Source organism: Ranitomeya variabilis, chromosome 2 (genome assembly GCF_051348905.1).
Source record: "Ranitomeya variabilis isolate aRanVar5 chromosome 2, aRanVar5.hap1, whole genome shotgun sequence".
NCBI lineage: Eukaryota > Metazoa > Chordata > Amphibia > Anura > Dendrobatidae > Ranitomeya > Ranitomeya variabilis.
The window spans coordinates 936671309-936684979 of NC_135233.1; the positions used below are offsets into that span (position 1 = coordinate 936671309).

At 48.6% G+C, this 13671-nt stretch overlaps 1 protein-coding gene across 3 annotated transcripts in view; it reads left to right on the top strand.

Annotated features, from left to right (window-relative positions):
* The first annotated feature begins 895 nt into the window (after positions 1–895).
* PLCH1 (phospholipase C eta 1) overlaps positions 896–13671 on the top strand; it is a 366784-nt gene continuing 354008 nt past the window's right edge. For 2 of the 3 annotated variants that reach the window (XM_077290705.1, XM_077290712.1), the window contains exon 1: positions 946–1087. The gene's annotated coding sequence lies outside the window, so the exon portion shown is untranslated. Of the gene's footprint in view, positions 1088–13671 lie in introns of all 3 variants that reach the window. The other variant, XM_077290709.1, reaches the window with a different exon arrangement.

Genomic DNA, 13671 nt, shown 5'->3' on the forward strand with positions numbered 1-13671 from the left:
AAAAAACCGCGGCGTTTTGCCGCGTTTACATGCGTTTTTTCACCACATGCGTTTTTTAAAAAAACGCTGCAGATCAAAACGCAAGTGTGAAACCTGCCTAAGACATAGAATATAGTGACATACGATATAAGACATAGAATATAGTGACATACGATATAAGACATATAATATAGTGACATACGATATAAGACATATAACATAGTGACATACGATATAAGACATATAACATAGTGACATACGATATAAGACATATATAACATAGTGACATACGATATAAGACATATAGAATATAGTGACATACGATATAAGACATATATAACATAGTGACATACGATATAAGACATATAGAATATAGTGACATACGATATAAGACATATAGAATATAGTGACATACGATATAAGACATAGAATATAGTGACACACGATATAAGACATATAATATAGTGACATACGATATAAGACATATAATATAGTGACATACGATATAAGACATATAACATAGTGACATACGATATAAGACATATAGAATATAGTGACATACGATATAAGACATAGAATATAGTGACACACGATATAAGACATATAATATAGTGACATATGATATAAGACATAGAATATAGTGACACACGATATAAGACATATAATATAGTGACATATGATATAAGACATAGAATATAGTGACACACGATATAAGACATATAATATAGTGACATATGATATAAGACATAGAATATAGTGACATACGATACAAGACATAATATTAGTAACACACGATATAAGACATAGATAATATAGTTACACACGATATAAGCTATATATATATATATATAATAGTGACATGCGATATTCCATCTGGCACCGGTCACATATCAGTGACACACGATGCCAGTGATGAGGTCAGTGCTGGAGAGGAGGGAAGTCCCGGGCGGCTGCAGGTGAGGGGCGGCTCCAGTCCTCAGGTCCCAGCTCCGGGATTTCCCGTCCTCCCTCTCCGCTCGCAGTTTGAACTGGATGAGAGCTGGTGGCGGCAGCTGCTGAGAGCGGTCACCGGGGAGGTGACTCCTCTGTCCGCTCCTTACAGTGTGAGGTGAGTGCGAGCACCGGGAACCGGCCTCTGTGACCGAGTACTAATGTGGGGCTCAGCCGGTAATGTGTGACCCTCCACCTGTTCATAGGATACAACAACTCCCGAGGTGCACTGACAGCGGCCATGCTGGGAGGTGTAGTCCCAGTGTTTATGTGATGAGCTGATCTCACGTGCACTGACGGTCCATGCTGGGAGTTGTAGTCCCAATGTTTATGCTGATGAGCTGATCTCACGTGCGCTGACAGCGGCAATGCTGGGAGTTGTAGTCCCACTGTTTCTCTATATGATGAGCTGTTCTCAGTGCACCGACAGCGGCAATGCTGGGAGTTGTAGTCCCACTGTTTATGCTGATGAGCTGATCTCACGTGCACTGACGGTCCATGCTGGGAGTTGTAGTCCCACTGTTTATGTGATGAGCTGTTCTCACGTGCGCTGACAGCGGCAATGCTGGGAGTTGTAGTCCCACTGTTTCTCTATATGATGAGCTGTTCTCAGGGCACCGACAGCGGCAATGCTGGGAGTTGCAGTCCCACTGTTTCTCTAAGCTGTTCTCTGCTCCATGTGTCAGATTTGCTTTGGGTGATCCCATCTGTTTACTGTAAACCTTCCCTGCCCCATTATTAGGGAGCTGGCGGGGACGGCACACACTGATGATGGGGCTGATCTTTCCACAATGTGTTTGGTCCCTTCTAAATCTCTACAACTTTGAGACTTTTCTCTTGTTTCCAAGCCAAGGATCACAGATCGGGACCCATAAGGACATGCCAGCCCTGGATCTGCCATAGCCTTCGGTCCCTGATGCCCGGCAGTGTCCCCTGACATCTGCCTTGGGGACTCTCTGACCGCCTGCTCCTTTGTTCCCTATGAGGATGATCGGTGCCATATGTCCGTGACGCTGATTATCCCCTGACCTGACTGACTGCAGTAATGGAGAAATCAGCAGGAGCCGTCTGTGGCCGAGGACTGATAGTAAAGATCCTCCCTGGTGTCGGTGTATACTGTATTTATTATTTATTTATATAGCACCATTGGTTCCATGGTGCTGTACATCAGGAGGGTTACATACAAATTACAGATATCACTACAGTAAGAAACTAACAATGACAGACTGATACAGAGGGGCGAGGACCCTGCCCTTGCGGGCTTACATTCTACAGGTATGGACCCCAGACAGATATAGACAGCGGGGTCCGTCCCGGCTTCTTCCATGGATGCCCTCCATTGGTCAGTAATGTGTCCACTGCAGATCCTTCCATGTATTACATTGAGAGTAGTAAATGCTTCTTAAAGCCGCCATACACATTAGGTGGCCATCGTCTGTCTCTCCCGACTCCTCCAAAGTCATCGATATCTGCAGCTTTAGCGAACATTTGTCTAAGGTTAAACTTGATGGCAATAAGTCTTTTTTCAACCTATGTAACTATGTCTATGGAGGTTGTAAGTTGCAAAAAAACTATTAATCTGCATCACAGGTTGTACCATGACCCTAATCACTTACAGTGCCTTGCGAAAGTATTCGGCCCCCTGGAACTTTTCAACCTTTTCAAACATAAAGATACCAAATGTAAATTTTTGGTGAAGAATCAACAAGTGGAACACAATTGTGAAGTTGAGCAAAATGTATTGGTTATTTTAAATTTTTGTAGAAATTCAAAAACTGAAAAGTGGGGCGTGCAATATTATTCGGCCCCTTTAACTTAATACATTGTTGCGCCACCTTTTGCTGTGATTACAGCTGCAAGTCACTTGGGGTATGTCTCTATCAGTTTTGTACATCGAGAGACTGAAATTCTTGCCCATTCTTCCTTGGCAAACAGCTCGAGCTCAGTGAGGTTGGATGGAGATCGTTTATGAACATCAGTTTTCAGCTCTTTGCACAGATTCTCGATTGGATTGAGGTCTGGACTTTGACTTGGCCATTCGAACACCTGGATACGATTATTTGTGAACCATTCCATTGTAGATTTTGCTTTATATTTGGGATCATTGTCTTGTTGGAAGACAAATCTCCGTCCCAGTCTCAGGTCTTTTGCAGACAGGTTTTCTTCAAGAATGGTCCTGTATTTTGCTCCGTCCAATTTCCTATCAATTTTAACCATCTTCCTTGTCCCTGATGAAGAAAAGCAGGCCCAAACCATGATGCTGCCACCACCATGTTTGACAGTGGGGATGGTGTGTTCAGGGTGATGAGCTGTGTTGCTTTTACGCCAAACATATCGTTTGGCATTGTTGCCAAAAAGTTAGATTTTGGTTTCATCTGACCAAAGCACCTTCTTCCACATGTTTGGTGTCTCCCAGGTGGCTTGTTGCAAACTTTAAACAACACTTTTTATGGATAGCTTTGAGAAATTGCTTTCTTCTTGCCACTCTTCCATAAAGGCCAGATTTGTGCAGTGTACGACTGATTGTTGTCCTATGGACAGACTGTCCCACCTCAGCTGTAGATCTCTGCAGTTTATCCAGAGTGATCATGGGCCTCTTGGCTGCATCTCTGATCAGTCTTCTCCTTGTTTGAGATGAAAGTTTAGAGGGACGGCCAGGTCTTGGTAGATTTGCAGTGGTATGATACTCCTTCCATTTCAATATGATCGCTTGCACAGTGCTCCTTGGGATGTTTAAAGTTTTGGAAATCATTTTGTATCCAAATCTGGCTTTAAACTTCTCCACAACGGTATTACGGACCTGCCTGTTGTGTTCCTTGGTCTTCATGATGCTCTCTGTGCGTCAAACAGAACCCTGAGACTATCACAGAGCAGGTGCATTTATGCGGAGACTTGATTACACACAGGTGGATTATATTTATCATTATTAGGCATTTAGGATCATTCAGAGATCCACAATGAACTTCTGGAGTAAGTTTGCTGCACTGAAAGTAAAGAGGCCAAATAATATTGCACGCCCCACTGTTCAGTTTTTGAATTTCCACAAAAATTTAAAATAACCAATAAATTTCGCTCAACTTCACAATTGTGTTCCAGTTGTTGATTCTTCACCAAAAATTTACATTTGGTATCTTTATGTTTGAAGCATGATATGTGGGAAAAGGTTGAGAAGTTCCAGGGGGCCGAATACTTTCGCAAGGCACTGTACATTGCGCTATGTGACATAACGGGGTCTTTGGCCAGTTGTGGCCCCACCCTAAGCATGCTGCATGATTTAGTGACTACTTTCCCAATGTTCCATCCTGTCCTCACCACAATATTACTATAGACGCGGTCTATGGATACACGGCCCACCATGGAGGATCGGCCACTATTGTGCCTCCCTAGCACTGTAACGTGTGTTCTGGGGCTTCTCCCAGCAAAGTGTCCACAGAGGAAGGGATCGGATTCCCGCAGCCCTGTGCAGACAAGGGTGCACTGTACTGCTCCGTCATGCATTATTAACGCTCGGCTCCCTGGGGTCGGGGGCTCTCAGGGTCGAGGGCCTTTATGTTTTATTCACAATGATATGGTCGTTAGTGCTAATCTCAGGCTATAATGCCGCAGCAAAGTTCTGACCTCATTCAAAGTTCAGGATGGGTTGTGCAGATCATAATAACATATGTGGCGCTGGCTTTGATGGCTCCTCGCTCCCTGCGTAATAAAATGCACTAGTTAAAAAGGGATTGGGAGGAGGGCGAACGTTAGAAGCCGGAGAATCCCAGCAAGTGTTGTTAGGAGGGAGGAACAAAAGCTTTATGGGGAGTGAAGCAGGTCTGAGTGTGAGCGCGGCCGTCACTGTGGGGTTCCCACACTGGATCCCACAAGACTTCCAAGCCCGTCCCATACATCGCTCATTAATTACTGGCAACACCGTCCTCAGAATCCACCACACACGGAAAATGACGTCCGGGCGTGAGATGTAGGCACGTGCTTCAGATATGACTTTGCAATCATTAAGGCTACGTTCACATTTGCGTTGTGCGCCGCAGCGTCGGCGCCGCAGCGCACAACGCAAACAAAAACGCAGCAAAACGCATGCACAACGCTGCGTTTTGCGCCGCATGCGTCGTTTTTTTCATTGAATTTGGACGCAGCAAAAATGCAACTTGCTGCGTCCTCTGCGCCCCGACGCGGGCGCCGCAGCGACGCATAACGCAAGTGCGCCGCATGTCCATGCGCCCCCATGTTAAATATAGGGGCGCATGACGCATGCGGCGCCGCTGCGGCGCCCGACGCTGCGGCGCTGGCCGCAAATGTGAACGTAGCCTAACGTAGCACAGAAGCCGCGTGGAGCAGGAGCATCCGCCTCTCACCTGAAGACGATGAGCTTGGCGGAGATTCCATTTTTATTAGTGAGCAGACCTTTAGTCCAGAGCTTTCCTTTCGCTCTGTTTTAGAGCTTGTTCACACATTGTGTTTTTGTCGTGGTGTCCCCACATTTTTTTTTCCATGATAAAACGCAGTGTTTTCCGATACCAGCAAAGTGAATAACATTTCTGAAATCTCCCGAACATTCTACGTACTTCTTACTTGCAGAACTGAAGCAGTTTCAGATGGAAACATGAAGCATTTTTCACCCATTCTTATAACTGGGAAAAAAAAAGAATAAAAAAAAAATTGCACACACAAATGTGCATCATTTACGTAGTGTTATTTACGTAGTGTTTCTTCGGCCAAGTGACACATTTTTGCCACCAAAATGTCTGCCGCAAATATTCTTCCATACCAGCGTTGTTCACACTGTCAGGGTAGGTGCAGACGGTTAGTAATTGGCAGCGCTTTGGACGCAGCACATGTCCGCTGCCGGCTATTGAACGCAGGTGAATCTTCATGTGTTCATTGAACCATGTGGAATCACCACGCCCAATACATTGTACGGGTGAAAGTTGTGGAGAATCACATCTCTACAAAATAAATAGACATGCTGCTGTCTGGAAAGGCGCGCCACATGTCCGTCTCTACAGGTAAGCCGTGGGTGTCTCTGGACACATGGTGGACATGGGATTTCTTGAAATCTCATCCGCTATGCTGTAACATCTGGACGCTGCACAAGTACACAGCGTCCAACCCGCAGCGACTACTAATCGTCAGCACATACCCTTATTGATGGGGCATGCTGGAGTCAGACGCTTCTGATCCATTAAGGGGCGCGTGTCTCCGGAGCATCAGATAAGTGGCGTGTACCAGTCCCTGCTGGAGTAAGATTTGTGGTATAGCGATGGTCCCCCACCCCTGCCCTGCCCCAGCTCCGCCCACTTTATTGGAGCTTGACGAAAATGGGGTGAGAGTGCCAAAATATTTTAATTTTAGCTCAGAATCAACTGGCGACAAATTTTGTGACTTTTGGAAGCTTTTACGCAAAAATACTGGTATTATGGCTGTGATGAATGGGGCTTTTAATGCGCGCACATCCATAAGCCCAACCAGGATTTAGCCCACAACACAGACTTCTTGGGCCATGACCGTGTTGTGGGCAGAACCCCAGGGCGGGTCGAGTGAACTGAAAGTGACATTACCGGTTCTAAAACTGAACGCTCATTTTTTGCGTTTTCTTTTTTTTTTTGTGAATGAATTCAATAAATTCCTCTGGTTTTTCAAACACTGGGGGATCTGTACTGCATCCTTTACCGCAGGTGTCCATGGCTGGATGTGTGTGACAGAAGGAGAAATGACTGTTCCATGAGTGGAGGGTGACGCCATCTGGAGGAGACCACCAGTGACATCCAGGACCGTTGGGCAGAATGGAGACTATTTGACATTGCACCTCTACCCCCTGCAGTGTACAGGGAGGCGAGTGATCACATCCCGACTTTTCATGTACTGATTGTGTCGGGTGTTGGAGCTCTGCGCTGTCATCGTTTTTTTTATTTAGTGTCCTATGGGATCTTTTGGTTTACATCCTCCTGGAAATGTGTGAATACGTTTCTACTAGATGTTAGTATGGCACTTGTCAGTGAACCATGTGATTATGCCCTCTGACACCGTCCTGTCACTGTGCTAGCACCATTGGATGCTAGTCTAAATGCGCCATCCCTATAATCAGTTGGTGTACATCATCTTCACGTGTTGTCAGGAACATCTGTGGTACCTAGATTTTAGGAGCAAATCCTCTAAATTCTGTAAAGGCCAACATGACAAAGTGGGGAGTATAAAGCTTGGACTTGTTTCTCCAGCACATCCCACAGATGCTTCATTGGAATGAGATCTGGGGACTTTAGTCAAGTCCTTATCTTGTTCCTTCAACCATTCCCAAATAATTTTCCAAATGCTGAAGGACATATTGTCATGAAGGGGTGATAGAAGTGTTGGGGAAGAAAACCTGATTTGTCAGACCACAGCTTGCTCTCCCATTGATTTATGGCCCGTTCTGATGCCCATTGTAGATGCTTCCATGGTGGACGGTTCAGTCTGCAGCAAGGTGTGATGCCCTGCGTGATCGGACATTTCTGTCAGAACCAGCAGTGACCTTGTCAGCAATTAGTGTAAAAGTAGGTCTTCTGTGGGATAGGACCAGATGGGCTAGCCACCATCCTGCATGCAAATCAGTGTGCCGTGGGAGAGTATTAACCTTTTACCAGGTCACTGGTTGTCCTTCATTGTAATGGTTTTGGTAGTCCCTAACCACTGCATAGAGGAAACTACAAAAGACCCTCCGTTTTGGAGATTCTCTGACCCAGTCATCTAGTTAACACAACATGGTACTTGTCAGTCGCCCAAATCCTTATATTTCCCAACAAGATAAAGGCTCCTAACACGTCAGCCTCAAGAAGTGACTCTATGGTAGCTGCTCAGTACATCTCCCCCCTTGATAGGTACCATTGTAACTAGATAACCAATGTCATTTCCTTCCCATTATTGGTTTCTGCGTTCAGGACAGTGATATGGAGTGATGTCACTTAGAAATAATGATACTGTGAGCTGAGAAGATGACCATTTTCCTTGATGATGGTTCCGATGAAAAATGACGGTCCCTTGCCCAGAGCAGTTTCTGAGACCAGAGAATCTTGAAGCTTAATCCAGCCTGTGTTATTGGACTAGAAGAGAACGGTGCTCAGATGCCGCTGATAAGGGGATTTAGCATGTTGGCTTATCTAAGGATGGATTTACACCAATTAACGGAGAAGCTAATAAGCAGTAAATAAAGAAGCCAATTACACAACTGCAAGAGCCAGATGTCCTATTGTACCTGGCAGCATAAAAGTTCTAGGTATCAATAGAAAATATCACACGGCAGTGAAGGCTGTGCCCTACAGATCTGTGACCGCTGATTTGTGGCCTCCACACTCCTTATGGACTTCTCTCTGTGTAGTGGGATCATTGGATCACATTTGCCATCTTGGTCTTGGCTGTACCAATTTTTTTTTATTTCTGGTTACTGCCTTTAAAAATAAATGTTTGAGCCAGGAATTACTCAAGCCGCTTTTGATGCAGTTTGTTTTCCAGCTAAATCCATGTAGGTGCAATCATGAATGTGTGTTTTCTGTGTCAGCATGTCTAGAATAATAAAACCAACAGCAAATAATAACAAATATCAGTTTAGTAAAGCAAAACAGACCATGAAAGAGGTCATGAAACAATTAGCCTTTTTTTGCTAAAATCACAGTGCTCTCCTAGCTTGTGTAAGCACACAATATAAACTACTTGAAGCTCCTTATTTGTGTGGGTTACCCCTCCCCCATTGTAGGTCTCCTCCTTCTCCCTTCTTTCACCTAAAAGCAAACAGGGCCATCCTGCCTATCCTACCATACACATATAATGAGTGATGTTATAAAGCCAGCTCTCCAGAGTACTTGGATCTCCATCAGGCATGGTAAAACAAAATATATGAAGATACACATATAGGGCCCAATTCATCAAAGCTTTTACTCTAGTATTGTTGCATAAAGCGCTTTGAAAAGATGCAAAATTGTGGCACCATTCGAGACTGCACTAAAATTTAGCTCTTTTGGCCTTGCACTTTTTGCCCAGCTTCTACAAAGGAGCAGTATGGGGGAATGGCGACTGCCACTTGAAAAAGCAGCAATGGCAGGCTACTTTCACATTAGCGTCGTGCACTGCACGTTGCAATACTGTAATAATACAATAATGCACCGACGCATACTGTGGAAGCGCCGCACAACGGGGGCAGTGAATGCTGTTTTTCAACTCTCTGAGTTGTACGAGATCAAAACTTTTTTCCTTTATACCGTGTGACTGCTATTGCTATCTAAGAAACTATACTTCCCAGAAGCGCCATTTATCTTCCACCCACTGCTGGTACCATCCCTATCTTCTCCTCTGCTTCACCATGGGTGCTACTCTTCTAAAAGCTCCTCTGGTATTAATAGAGGGAACAAAGTACATGAAGAAGAACCATGGCAGAAAACCCCCATACCTTCTTGTTTTCTTATTTTATTAAATGGAAATCTATTCTGCCCTGCCACCCAGGAACTTCAGCTCTTTCTCATAAAAATGTTTTCATTGGTTGTTCAGCTGTTGGCTTTTGCGTATGCTCGGCTACTGCTGTAACACAGTGGAGCAGTGCTTTGAGACCGCAGGCAAGCGGCTTTGTATAGGGATTTACCCTGCATGTCCGCCTGTGCATGTGTGGCTCCGCAGTGCAGGGAGAGCGAGCGCTGACAATAAAACAGGACTTAGGCTACTTTCACACTTCAGGCACAATCCGGCAAATGTTGGAAAAAACTGATCCGGCGCAGATTGTGAAAAACTGATGCGACGGATCTGAGTAGCATATCCAGATAATTCGATAAAAAAATAATTTGGAGCATGCTCAGTTTAAAAAAACGGAATCCGGTCATTTTCCGGATCCGACACCTTCCGGCTCCCATAGGCTTCCATTCTAGCAAACAGCCGGAAGCACCGGACCTGGCGCTTCCTGCTTTTTCGCCGGAGAAAAATAACGTTGCTATGGACATTTTTTCCAGAGACAGAAAACGGCAGATTTGCCGAATCCGGCGAAAACCAGACGGATCGCAATGTCATCCAGCGCAATCCGGCACTAATACAAGTCAATGGGAAAAAAAAACGCTGGATCTGTTTTTTTGAAATTTAGCTGGATTGAGCCTGACAGCGAAAACCTGATGTGTGAAAGTAGCCTTACCGGCGCATGCTGTACTGCCGAAACACACTACCGGGGGAGGCGACTGGTAGCAATGGAAGTATATCAACCTCTTAACAAAAGTGATTTGGGGAAGAATTAATTTAAGACCTGATTCAGACATCAGGGTCTCGTTTTTATTAACGTTTTATTCTATTTTTCGTCAGTGTATCAGTTTGTACCATCAGTGATTGGTTAGTGATTCTTCTGGCAGGGAAAAATAAATAATTTGCAAAGCTTTTCTAATCCATTACAGTGTTAAAGGGCATCTGTCAGCAGGTTTTGCTCTGTAATCTGAGAGCTGCATAAATAGGGGCACAGAGACTGATCCAAGGATGTGCCACTTGCTCAGCAGCTTGCTGTATTATGTGTTTTATCACCAGGAGATTATTATTGCAGGACTAGGTGTCACATGCAAACCTGTCCAGCTAATTATTGTAATCCCGCCACCACCACTAAGTGGTAGCGTGCTGCCTATCAGAGGTGTGGGCGGGGTTAGGCACAGCTTAGGATTCTGACCAGTGCCTAATCTGTAGCAGAAAAACAGGAATTCTATCAAAACTACAGCAAGCAGCCAGTAAGTGATACATTGCTGGAATCAGACTATTTGTCTCTACATCATGCTGCTCTCAGATTACATGGCACAAACCTGCTGACAGATTCCTTTTATTAACTAACTACTCTGGAATTGGTATCAGTGCTGATTTTTTTTCACTGACCTTTAGACTTGTATTGGTGATTTTTTATCTGTGACTCAAACTTTCATTTGGGAACACCCATTCTTTAGATCAGACCTGGGCAAAATGCAGCCCGTGGGCCACATCCATCCCTCTGGCTGTCTGTCTCAGTCCGGCCCGCGGACCAAGACAGCTGTGGGGCTGGAAACTAGAGGTCCACGGGCCGAATGGTGCCTGCCCGCTGTTTCCATCTGCATCTCTGCTCTGCGCCGCTGACTCCTTTGGTGGAGGAGGGTCCTCCGGCCACTTTCTCAACCCATCATTTCATCGCGACAGCTGTGTACTCTGGAGAGTCCCCGCACCGGAGGCAGGGAGAGAAGCAGAGCACCAGGGACCGGGACAGAGGTGATTATGTGGTGTTAATTTTTTTTTTTTTTCCTCGTGTATGGGCTGTTTGGATTTGCATGGGGAGGCTAAGAGGGTGACATGGTGTGCCGCACATGGGGGGGTGACATGGTGCCGCACATGGGGGGGTGACATGGTGCCGCACATGGGGGGGTGACATGGTGCCGCACATGGGGGGGTGACATGGTGCCGCACATGGGGGGGTGACATGGTGCCGCACATGGGGGGGTGACATGGTGCCGCACATGGGGGGGTGACATGGTGCCGCACATGGGGGGGTGACATGGTGCCGCACATGGGGGGGTGACATGGTGCCGCACATGGGGGGGTGACATGGTGCCGCACATGGGGGGGTGACATGGTGCCGCACATGGGGGGGTGACATGGTGCCGCACATGGGGGGGTGACATGGTGCCGCACATGGGGGGGTGACATGGTGCCGCACATGGGGGGGTGACATGGTGCTGCACATGGGGGGGTGACATGGTGCTGCACATGGGGGGGTGACATGGTGCTGCACATGGGGGGGTGACATGTGCTGCACATGGGGGGGTGACATGTGCTGCACATGGGGGGGTGACATGTGCTGCACATGGGGGGGGGGTGACATGTGCTGCACATGGGGGGGGGTGACATGTGCTGCACATGGGGGGGGTGACATGGTGCTGCACATGGGGGTTGTGACATGGTGCTGCACATGGGGGGGTGACATGTGCTGCACATGGGGGGGTGACATGTGCTGCACATGGGGGGGGGTGACATGGTGCTGCACATGGGGGGGGGTGACATGGTGCTGCACATGGGGGGGGGTGACATGGTGCTGCACATGGGGGTTGTGACATGGTGCTGCACATGGGGGGGTGACATGGTGCTGCACATGGGGGTTGTGACATGGTGCCGCACATGGGGGGGTGACATGGTGCTGCACATGGGGGGTGACATGGTGCTGCACATGGGGGGGTGACATGGTGCTGCACATGGGGGGTGACATGGTGCTGCACATGGGGGGGGGACATGGAGCTGCACATGGGGGGGTGACATGGTGCCGCACATGGGGGGGTGACATGGTGCCGCACATGGGGGGGTGACATGGTGCCGCACATGGGGGGGTGACATGGTGCCGCACATGGGGGGGTGACATGGTGCCGCACATGGGGGGGTGACATGGTGCCGCACATGGGGGGGTGACATGGTGCCGCACATGGGGGGGTGACATGGTGCCGCACATGGGGGGGTGACATGGTGCCGCACATGGGGGGGTGACATGGTGCTGCACATGGGGGGGTGACATGGTGCTGCACATGGGGGGGTGACATGTGCTGCACATGGGGGGGTGACATGTGCTGCACATGGGGGGGTGACATGTGCTGCACATGGGGGGGTGACATGTGCTGCACATGGGGGGGGGGTGACATGTGCTGCACATGGGGGGGGGTGACATGTGCTGCACATGGGGGGGGTGACATGGTGCTGCACATGGGGGTTGTGACATGGTGCTGCACATGGGGGGGTGACATGTGCTGCACATGGGGGGGTGACATGTGCTGCACATGGGGGGGGGTGACATGGTGCTGCACATGGGGGGGGGTGACATGGTGCTGCACATGGGGGGGGGTGACATGGTGCTGCACATGGGGGTTGTGACATGGTGCTGCACATGGGGGGGTGACATGGTGCTGCACATGGGGGTTGTGACATGGTGCTGCACATGGGGGGGTGACATGGTGCTGCACATGGGGGGTGACATGGTGCTGCACATGGGGGGGTGACATGGTGCTGCACATGGGGGGTGACATGGTGCTGCACATGGGGGGGGACATGGAGCTGCACATGGGGGGGTGACATGGTGCTGCACATGGGGGGGGGGGTGACATGGTGCTGCACATGGGGGTGACATGGTGCTGCACATGGGGGGGTGACATGGTGCTGCACATGGGGGGGTGACATGGTGCCGCACATGGGGGGGGTGACATGGTGCCGCACATGGGGGGGTGACATGGTGCCGCACATGGGGGGGGTGACATGTGCTGCACATGGGGGGGGTGACATGGTGCTGCACATGGGGGTTGTGACATGGTGCTGCACATGGGGGGGTGACATGGTGCTGCACATGGGGGGTGACATGGTGCTGCACATGGGGGGGTGACATGGTGCTGCACATGGGGGGTGACATGGTGCTGCACATGGGGGGGGACATGGAGCTGCACATGGGGGGGTGACATGGTGCTGCACATGGGGGGGGTGACATGGTGCTGCACATGGGGGGGGTGACATGGTGCTGCACATGGGGGGGTGACATGGTGCTGCACATGGGGGGGTGACATGGTGCCGCACATGGGGGGGTGACATGGTGCCGCACATGGGGGGGTGACATGGTGCCGCACATGGGGGGGGTGACATGGTGCCGCACATGGGGGGGTGACATGGTGCTGCACATGGGGGGGTGACATGGTGCTGCACATGGGGGGGTGACATGGTGCT